Genomic DNA, 11,694 nt, shown 5'->3' on the forward strand with positions numbered 1-11,694 from the left:
CAGGAACTGTAACTGGATCCACTGGTGTGGAGGCAGCAGAGACAGATAAAAATATCAGCCTGCACACGTCGTCTGGCTCCAGCCTGCTCTGTTTAAATGCTGACTTTAGTTCTGACAGTTTATGTGCAGCCATGTAGCCTCTAGTGAGTCCAGGGATCCTCCTCATCTTCCTCTTTAATTTAAGATGATAAAACCTCATAACCACCAAATGAAACCACCCTGACTGACAAAAGCTGCGGCCCCGCTCCTCAATACCTACTTCATAAATATTCTCTAAATATCTCTCAGAGCAAACTCGGACGACGAACATACACTCGGCGTGTTTTCATACCAAATGTTACCTCATGGATGAAAACCTGGTTGCTCTCATTCACACAGGCCACAGCTTTTATTAACAGCCCTGCTGAGAAACTTTAATGCTACAACTCGTTCTACTAGCATTAGTGTGAGAACCACACGTTCTGCAACGTCTACTAAAGGGTTAAAGAGATCCTATTACAACCCTATAGTTATTACAGGAGCCGTGTGAATAAAGTTGAAAATGTGATGAGCAGTGTAAGATATTAAATGTTGATTGAACTCTGTATGTGGCTCAGACAGTCCCCTGTTGGGGACGCTCATCAGCTGCAGCTGTTCCAGCCTGCTGGTTCTGTAACAGTCAGTGCTCACCAACAGCGAGTAGCCTGCTAACTGAGTGACTGGCAGATTGTTCGTTTCCATTACAGATGACAGCTTAGCGGATAAGGTGATTTGATCAACCTGGAACCAGATCTAAATTGAAACGGGCTGTCAGACCTGAGCCTCACCTCTGTCAGTCTGTCTGATTCACATGTTGTATGTTGTTTACTGAACAGGTGCAGAAACAGAAATGTAAAAAGGACATTATGGCTTTAGCAACATGCTAGCTGGCTAGCTACAATATAAATGAAAAGTCAGGCGGACATGGTGAGTTTGTTCTCTGATGGAGATGAGCTGGCATCTTCCTCCTGCTTCCAGCCAGCTCTCCTTCAGTCTCTGTTGATATGAATATTCTGGATGTGACTCAGCTGTGCAGGATTCACACACAACAACTGGCAGCCAAATGTAGTGCTGAGGCCAATATTAGCAGCAGGATATCAGATGACACTGGGCTGGGGCTACAGGGGGGCTGCAGGGAGTTTTACTGCTGAAAGGCACGATGACCGATCACAGATCATGAGTTCAAACTGTTGACGCAAGCAAAGACAGAAGTTCTTTTGGCTCAGAGCGGCCGCTAAAGCCAACAGAATTTCACACAGTGTCAAACACAGAAGAGCTCCAACAGTTTAAAAGAGGATCACAACAAGAACAAATATAAATACAAACATGTTACAGAAGAGACACACCCACTCAGAAGCCTCAAAGTCACTTCCAACTGATATTTAAACATGCAGCAGCTTATAAATGATAATCACCTTGTAGTTATAGACTCGTCACTCAGAGCAGCACCTGCAAACTGTTTCTGCAGGTGAGTTTAACACCAGTTTGTATTTGACTGAACATACTGAGCCCCATGTTGCTCTCGATGGTCAGACCAGCTGCCATCAGTGAGTGTGTGAATGAGAGGCATGTAAAAAGCTTATTCACAATTAAAGCCTGCGTGATTTAAATGACAGTGAAAAGCAGCTGTGATGTAAAAATAAAAATATGGAAATTAAGGGTCAACTACAACACACAGGATGTTAATGCGACTGTAGGAATCAGAGTATACATGGGAGGATTATAGACTGCAGCTTGGCCATGGTGGAGAGGGTGAGGAGGGGTGAGGAGGAGGCACATCAAAGCAGGCTGAGTAAGGTTCCCATGGGAGAATGAAAGAGGCCACCCACTCTGAGGCCCTGCTGAATAATAACTTATTATCCTCAACAGACCAGACTTCTGTGATAAAACACATGTTTAAATTTTATTTTTATTGATCTTTTCTCTAGCTCTAATTTAAGACAAAAATGCAGAGAAAGCTTAATTTCTGAGATCACTGACAACACAAACAGCCAATAACAAGGAGGTCAAAGATCAGAGGTCAAACCAGTGGATTTTAAGTTCCTTCCTCTGCTGTGCCTTCAGACAGCAGAGATTTAGTTTCAGTGACAGTGAGCAGGAAAATATAAAACTCTAATTCAAAACCCACAAATTTATAACTTAAATTTATTTTGTGTTGTGTTATATTTAAGTCTTTTTGTGCTTAACTGAACCTAACTGATATTAACCACAGAAACAAACATCGTAAACAGACATAAGCAGCTTCAGCTCATTGTTGGTCTGCAGTGAAAACATTATTATAGTGTATTATTAAGTGCAGATTACTTTGGTATAGTGAAGTAGGGCAGGAGAGACCAGACAAACCTGACCAACGTGTCTCAATAGAAGAGGATGAAAATAGTGTCCAATCACACTGAATACTTCAGGACGTTCCACCCACAGACTGAATAACAAGACATCATGTACGTGACACTAAGAAAAGATTATGAATTATCATAATATTCCAGCTTGGTGTCAACTCTGTCAGCTGTGTTTAAATCCTTGTGTTGGTGGTCAGTCTGGGAGGTTAGTTTCACCTGAGCCTGAAGCTATGGTAACCTGCAGTTTATTTACATCCAGTTCAGGAGAGTTTCATAAACCTCATGTAAAAACCTGTTGAGTCATCAGAACTAAAAAAAAAACATCTGCTTCTTTGATAAAAATTCAAAGTTACAAGAAACCTGCAGACAAACACTGACTACGACTCCCAGGGTGCATTTCACTCACAAACAGCCAACCACAGAGCTTCACATTCTGCTAACAGTGAGCTGAAGTTTAAGCTTTGTAGAAACCTAATAAAACATTGAGCAGTTTAAATCAGTTCACTGTCAGATTCTGGATCAGTCAATAACTTCCTTCAACATCTGCCGGACTGTGCTGAGGATGTTCTATGAGTCTGTGGTGGCCAGTGCTATCCTCTATGCTGTTGCATGCTGGGGCAGCAGGCTGAGGGTGGCGGACTCCAACAGACTAAACAAACTGATCCGCAAGGCCAGTGACGTTGTGGGGGTGGTGCTGGACTCTCTGACGGTGGTGTCAGAGAGGAGGATGCTGTCCAAGATGCCCCGCAGCTTGGACAACGTCTCACATCATCTCCCTGACGTACTGGTCGGACACAAGAGCAGCTTCAGTGGGAGACTCATTCCTCCCAAATGTACAACTGAGCACCACAGGAAATCATTCCTGCCTGTGGCCATCAAACTGTTCAACTCCTCCCTCTGAATGTCACTGACAGAAACAGACTGGAAATATAAATATACTACCTCACTATTACTTACTCTCAAATGACAGTACACTACATATATATATATATATATATATATATATAGACATACATATACATTCCTGCTGTATATTTTTTTAACTTTTATTTTTCACTTAAATATTGTAAATGTGTATTTTTTTAATTCTCTATTTCTTATTTTTATATTTTGTACATACTTTCATTTCTAAATCTATGCTGCTTTCTAATCTTGAATGGGAGCACCAGTACTATACAATTTTCCCCCGGGGATCAATAAAGTATTTCTGATTCTGATTCTGAACTGTGGCGCTGTCTGACCGGCTCCTTCACCATAGCAACAGCAGCTGAGGCTTATGGGTATTGTAGTATATAGAGACAGAAGAAAACCTGATGTTTCAATAATTCAAACTGGTTACATTAACCATGAGAGTCCAGAGTCCCTAACATTACAGAAAACAGTGAACTGAAAATATTTCAGGAAGCTTAAACTACTGACCAGTCAGAAAGACGTGTTGTGGTACAACTTAAACCTACATGTTTCAGCTTTGAAGTAGTTCAAGACAACAGCAGTGTGTTGAATCATGTGTGTATGTTTTGGTCCTGCAGGACTCCTGTGAAAGTCCACCGGGTTTTGATGTGGATGGTGGAGAAGAGGTTTAATCATCCAGATGGAGTTGAAGATAAACTAATCCAATCTCTCAGGTTATGCTGGTTTTAATGAATAGTCAGTGGCAGCTCCTCTCTCCCTGGAGGGCCATGATTCATCCACCCAACTGTTCAACCCACTGCTGATAGAAAAAACAGTTCCTGTTGGGCGTGGAGGAGGGTGCAGCAAATAACAGGGTCACTGTCAGGCTCCACTCAGACAGGATCCTACAGGCTGATGGTGATGATTCAAGATGGTGGTCCATAATCCTGATGTAAACACATTAAACAGCCTGGTCTCTGCCGCTCCCCTGTTTAAACAACCACACCATAAGAGGGGTCATGCTTTCCATAAAGCAGAGGTCATGACCTTTCAGTAACTAATCATGGTGACATGGCACGAGGAGGGAGGAGCTCTAAAGGCCTTTGACCCCCCCAAGAGACCACAGTGACAGAACATGCCAGCTGTCCTCCAGAAGCCGAGCTGGAGGCTGATGTAAACAGATGTTTACATCCTCTGGACCAAAACCAAATATTACAACTTTATGTTTACTTTGCACTTTCACACACAGATGTTGGTCTATACAGATGTGTTGGCCTGTGCAGACCTGCTGCTGTTCATATGACTGACAGTTGGACCTCATGTGTAATTGCTGCCTCAGACGTGTTGTGTCTTTAGATAACCAATAATATTTCAATATTCTGGATTATTACATGAAGGTACATCAGGCTAGCTGTGTTCATACAGGACTACAGTTACCCCCCAACCTCAGGTCATTCAGGTGTTTCTAACATTAATAAATGGTTCTTTCTCACAGGATAAATGAACAAACACAGACATGGCTGACAGTTTAGTAAGAGGCCTGAACTCTGAAGCAGGTCCAACACCCCAGGACAGATTCTCCTCATCCGGCTTCACCAACAGCCGCATCACGTTATCAACTCGGTGAGGGGTTCACAATCCAGCCACGAGCACGTTCACATGAAAGGGGCAGGGTTTGCAGCATCTGACCAATCACAAACATGGACACGCCTACTGGCAGCAGAGCGGCATATTTTACAACCGAAGAGCAAACTATAATATTAGACAAAGAAGAAGAGGTTCAACACATCATCCAGGCTGAAAGCAGCAGAGCTGCAGCTGCCAACAACCCCCACTGTGTGACTGAAGGCTTGTAATATCACTGCCCCATCATGAGGGCCCGAGCAGATCTGACTGATTACATTTGTGTGTTCTATTAAATTCATGTGTTCTTACGGCGTGTTGGACAGTTTTAGTCTTATTCTGTCAGCTGCAGCCCCGGAGTTTCAGATGGAGGAAATCAAATATAAAAACATGGTTCAAAGCGGTGAGTGGGCTTACTTTCATATCTTCTAAGAACAACAAGTACAAGGCTTCAATGCTTCAGTCAGTCTCTGAACACTCTGCCCCTCTAAGAGACCCTCTCATGATCCGCCCCGAGCTCCACGGGATCTTCTGTCTTCTGGTGATGCCGTTTTCCAAGAGAGCTGATTGGTCAGTAAGTGGAGCTTTTATACCAGTTGATCGGATATCTTGAACATCACCTGCTCCGGAGCAGGTTAGGTGTGCAGCATAAGTTACCATGGCAATGTACCCCGGTAGCAAGTGTAGGATCCTGTCAGGTCTTGACCCTGAAAACACAGGGTTAACCCTGAAGGTACCACGCTGACCTCAAATCCAGCCTCCAATGAGAGAGATGCAGTTTCACACGGTACTAATATTATCAGATGACCTCAGCTGTAATTAACGGAGGAATTCTGACTTTGCAGATTACACACAGGATTAAGAACACAGGCGACCTCTGTTTTCTTAATTATTATAGATCCAATGAGGTCCACAGGTAATATGAGTCCCGTGTGAAAAGGATTTTTGTCTCAGAAAGTTCCACTGGTGTTGTTTTACATCTGCCTCAGATACTGTAATCCAAACGTTTCCCCACATGATGAATTTGCTTTGTTTCCCGGTCTATTTGTCTTTGCGGTCACCTGCTGCAGCTTGTTTAACGACAGAGTGATGTTCTCCCCACAGGGATCACATCTGTCTGATCGTATCTCACTCGATGAATGACGCGTAGGAATGAAAGCTAAATAACTACAGAGTGAGTGTGCCTTCACTCTGAAAGTTCCAGAGGAGACGGTGGGAGCTCCGGGGGTAAACATGAGGTGAGACAGCAGCATCCCAGGCGGCGATGTCTCCACAGATAACAGTTAGAGAAACAGGAATGTTACAGATGCCAACGCTGTCAGAACACATCCAGCACACACACATACAGTCTGTTCAAGTATTTAGAGTACTATGTCCACACAGCATCTAATCTTTTAAAATGCAGTTTTTTCAGTAGAGACGTCTGTCCACAGTGAGACACCTGAACAACATGAACGGACTCATAACTCGTCTGTGCTGGGAGCAACTTAAGATTCAGTGTCTTGCTCAAGGACACTTCGACATGTGGATGGGGGGAGCCGGGGATCAAACCCCCAACCTGCTCTACCGCTATTCATTTTTTTTTTAGAAATAAGCTCAATTTCCCCAGAAACAGCAGACTAAAGTTTTACATGAACACACTCTGGAGAGAGTTTAGGCTGCACGTTGGTGAGAAAACGCAGTTTTAGTGTGTTAGTGTAACTGTTCCCGGGTCAGTGTGAGTGTGCTATCTGTTAACATGTTGAGTGTGATGGCAGACACCAGCTCAGCGTGGTCCTCTGCTCTCTTTACAACCAGCCTGCTGTCTTTGTTTCTACCTCCTCTGGTGTGTTTTCACAGGAGTTCACACCTTCATAAGAGCAGGCAGCAGCTGAGGGGCGGGGTGGGGCAAAGATGTCCAAACCTCCTGGCTGTTTGGAGGCGGGCGCCACAGAGCTGAGACTGATAGCGCAGAGCGATGACCTTGACACACAAGCAGCAGGAGATTAGATTTGAGCAGCGAGCCAACAGGCCGCCGGACTCCCAGCTCTTTCAGACTCTCAATGATTCCTGACGCTGCTCAACAAGCTGAGCCCAGCTGTGCAGAGCAGAGACACACAAAGCCTGACTTCAAGGCCACTCCACTGAGGAAACGAAGAGGCGATGCCTCGGCCCCTCTGGGACCTGCTGTGGTTTAAGCAGCGAGCTGATCTCTGATCACTGAGAGGGAAACCTCCATGTCAAGAGGAAATGTGAAATCTTCTACTGAAAAGGTAGAAGTCATAATCTCAGGATCAGTGAGATGTCAGCCCGACTACCTGCCGGCGTTAAGAGGAAAATGTTTTCAGCTTTTCATTTAATCGTTCAAACCAAGGTGACGACACAGACAAGGAGCTGAGGTCTGAGGTGGAGCTTGGTCACATCTGGACTCCAACTCTGTGAGACTCTCCTGCAGCTTCTCCGTGATACACAGTGGAAAGTCATCACTTCCCTCCACATGAAAGGCTTGACCGATCACAACACCTGGTTTCCGGTGTCCGGTTGAAGGTGCACTCTCCCAACATTTGCTCCCAGTACAGTGCTGACGATGTGAAGATCAGAGATGAACCAAAACAGTTGTACCTTTGAATTCAGACAGACTTCATGAAGGAAGGTGAGGTTCACTCACAGGATGTGACAACCAGAGGTCCGGTGGCAGGTTATACAGAAAAAATGTCTAAAACATTTGTAATCACTGATGGTGCTCTGTAGTGCAATATTGGCTGGCTCCGGTTGGCTGCAGCACTCTTAGATTGGTATCGTTATTGTTTGGATGGTGCAACACGGCTCATGTGATAGCTTCCTCCATTTTGGACTCTCCAACTCTTTGTTCCCTCTAAGATCAGAAAAGGGAGGAGTAAATCCACGTAACATGGCAATTTTACTGAAATGAGCTGAAGCTCAAAAACAACCTGGAACCTGGTGCACGTTAACAGAACCACATGCCAGCTTCTGGCTACAAACATGCAACTCCGTTTTTAGTTTATGTTCACGAGAAGTTTTTTTCTATGTGTCCCCTTGTGGCCGGTTTTTAAAAAATGCGACATTAAGAGAATATGTATACGAGTTGTTTTGGGACATTTGCTGCAACTGTAAATAATCCAACGTACAATCAACACAATCATGTGGTGTGTTTAACGCCCGCCAGAGAGCAGCTCTCTGTCTGCTGCTGTTTACAGGATATTATTCCAATGGAGGAGACTCTACTTTCTGTTGATGCTCTGAATCTGTACGTCTACTGCGACACCTCATCAACACTTTCTACTGATGCAGACCGACACGTACAGCATCTGCAAAAAACTGATCACAGAGCTGATTCTGGAGCTGGGATATTTGTATCAGTGTTGAGATATAAAATGTTTACTATTATTTTGTTTATATATATATATATATTTTTTACAATGTTATAAAAAGATTTCTAAAAGAAATGACAGAATCAATCATATATATTGGTCATTAATATCTATCTCTACCGTACCGGGAACTGTTGGGTCTCTGTAATAACATTATAAAGAGTCGGTCTAGACCTGCTCTATTTGTAAAGTGTCATGAGATGACTTTTGTTGTGATTTGGTGTGATATAAATAAAGTTGAATTGAATTACTGTAGACTCTCCCTGCATGTGAGGCGGGTTTCACCTCACACTGAAGTAGGTCACAGAATTTAATGGTCCTGGGGGAACCTTCTTTAAACGGCTGTTAGATTGAGGTGGGGGGTGTTTTCCCAGACGGTTGGGGGTTGGGGGTGTTAGGGAGGCTGTTAGGGGGTCGAGGCTTCAGGTTTCAGGCAGGCCGGAGAGGGAAGATGTGTTAAAGATGAATCTTTTGGATGTGCAGGAACACTGTCTCATTGTGCTGCCTCCTCTTGAGTCTAAGATCAGGACTTTGTAGTCCATCGCCCCAGGACTGTCCTGTCCCAAGAACACAGCACTCAACACCAAGGACAGAGGACACTTCCTGTCACTGACACGTCCTGAGAAATGTCTTTTTTCAGAAAAATGAAGGCCTTTCCGGGTGAGTTGTAGCCTACAGGTACAAAGGCTGAGCTCCTCTCCCTGACTGATCTGAAAACAGCTTCCATCTGGACGTGAAGGGGTGCCCAGTGGGTCAGTGTGTCAGATGTGATACAGATGGTCAGCTGTGGAGACCAGACTAACTATAACCTGCTCATTCTACTTATGATCAAGTGTCTTGTGGAACCTAAGGAATCCCTCATTAGATATTCTTTGATCTGGATTTGCGATGGGAAGAGGCCGCAGAGGGAGAACCTACAGCTTCAGTTGTTTCCATCTCTTTATATGTTTTGGCACTTTCTTAAATGATAGTGTTAATAAAATGTTATGTCAGATATATTTGGACAGCCGATATAACCAGATACTCTGAGTGCAACATTTGGGATGTCAGGCGAGAATAGAAACATAACTGGAGCAAAATACACAATTAGCACGTCTGTAACACGACCAGCATGAGGTTTAACTTATAACTTATTTAGATCATCTTTCTGACCAGCCGTCACTACTACTAGTGCTCTTCTCACTGGTCTGAAGTGGGCGGGACCCAGTGTCTAAAAATTGGGGTATTTACAACATTTTGGGGGCATAAAGTTGCAGGTTTTGATTATGTGAAATGAGTCCAGATTAAAATACATACAGTAGTCACCACCTTGTGCCAACATTAATAAATAAAAAGTATCCCATTGCTGTTCCCAAGTGGGCAATCATGAGTGTAACATTCCTTCTTTAATAGGGATGGGTATCATTAGATTTTAACTACTACTTGACCGATACTGCTCATCGATCCGGTATTTTTTACTCTTATGTTCTTTTTGTTATGAACGCACTCATATTTATAGCTAAACAATCCGAAGGCTAATTGTTACTTTATAGTAAGCAAAATATATATGTGTGTTTATATACATACAGTAGGGTCCAAAACTCTGAGACCACATTTATGTGAAAAACATTTTCACATAAATCAGGAAATAATCACAAAGTTTGAGGATTCAGAAACATTTAAAAACACAAGTTATGACATGTAAAGTGAAGAAGAAATATTTTGATCCTGCATTATTTTTAGGTCGTTAATCAAATTTAAGTAAATTTGCGGCATTGACCAACTGAACTCCTTCGTCCAAAAGGTCAGATGTCTTTGAGTTGTGTCCTTCCATCGAAGCATGCGGTCACTCTCAGGTGGATCTGATCTCCTCGTTCAATGAACTCAGCTTGCAGCCGGTGTTCACCTGTTCTAAATATGGCTGCGCCTCAAGTTTCCAGCAGGTCATTGCTCACTAAGCAGCATTGTGATAGGGGGAAACATGGCATCAGAACTAAGTCAAAGTGTCAGAGGTCAAACTGGTACTCTGAGCAAAGAGGGGCTTTCTCAAAAACACTTTGCAGAAACGGGATCAGTTGTATCCAAAGCTCGATCAGGCAGACCAACAGTGACCACACCATCAGAAGATCAATACATCAAGCTTAGTTCCCTGAGAGATAGAAAAGCACCTTCATCACAGATACACAATCTGCTAAATAAAGAACGCCACACTCCAATCAGCAAAAGGCCTGTCAAAAGAAGGCGGTCTTGTAGTGGTCTCAGAGGACCAGCAGCAGTTTCTAAACCACTTCTCAGAAGGGGAATCAAGACCAAACTCTTGGGGTGGGCTAAGAAACAGCAGCATTTTACTGTGGATGAAGAAAAGTCCTATTTACTGATGAATCCAGGTTAGAGACTTCTGGCAGTAACAGAAGGGTGTATGTAAGGAGATGAGCAGGAGAGAGAATGATACCGCAGTGGATCAAACCAACAGGGAAACATGGTGGAGAGAATATTCAAGTCTGGGGGGGTTTGCCTACTCTGGAGTTGGACCCCTGCAGTGAATCGACTACACCCTGACCAAGGAGAAGCACCACTCCATTCTTCAGAGACATGCTGTACCCTCTGGTCTGCATCTTTGTGGAGAGGGATTCATACTGCAGCAGGATAAGGACCCCAAACACACCTCAAAGCTTTGCAAGAACTACTTGAAGACCAAAGAAGACCAAGGAGTCCTGACTGTCATGGACTTTCCTCCACAGTCACCAGACCTCAACCCCATAGAACTATTTATGGGGACACTTGAAGACTCAGAAAGCCAAGCCTTCTGTGACATCACAAGAAGCCCTCTGGAACATTGTCAGGTCATGCTGGGATCAAACCTGTGGAGTCCATGCCAGCTGGAGTGCATGCTGTCATTAAAGCAAAAGGGGGACACACCAAAGACTAAGATTCTCTGAAATCCCTGAACATGTTTCAAAGATTCAACTTTTCACTCAAATTGTTGAGCTGATATTAACGTTTGTAATGAAAACAAATAGTAATACATTCCAAACATTCTCAATGTATATATAGAAGACACAATGAGATGACGTCATTAAAAGTATTCTCTGCAACGACGAGTACGATCACATATCTGCAGCACTAAACATCATCATCAAGCATCATTAGTTATTACTTTAACATGGTCAATCTGCAGTGAGAGGCTGCCTGGATGCTTTGAGAAGGAGGACTCTCCTCCCAGTCTGGTTTTGTCTCGTTCCGCTATTCGACACATTCAGGTGATGCCGTCATAAATGTCATGTTTTGTTTCCACAGACAGACCGGACTTCAGCTGAGTGATGTCGACATACAGTTTGACACTATTCGTTGCCCTTTTTCTCTGAAACGAACTGGGAAATGGTCACTACTTTGGCTGCTACAGCTGATAGACAACAACTGGTGCACAGCAAAAACATCCCGGGTAAAACTCGCGCTGTAATGTTCCACGTTCC

Source organism: Enoplosus armatus, chromosome 1 (genome assembly GCF_043641665.1).
Source record: "Enoplosus armatus isolate fEnoArm2 chromosome 1, fEnoArm2.hap1, whole genome shotgun sequence".
Classification (NCBI taxonomy): Eukaryota; Metazoa; Chordata; class Actinopteri; order Centrarchiformes; family Enoplosidae; genus Enoplosus; species Enoplosus armatus.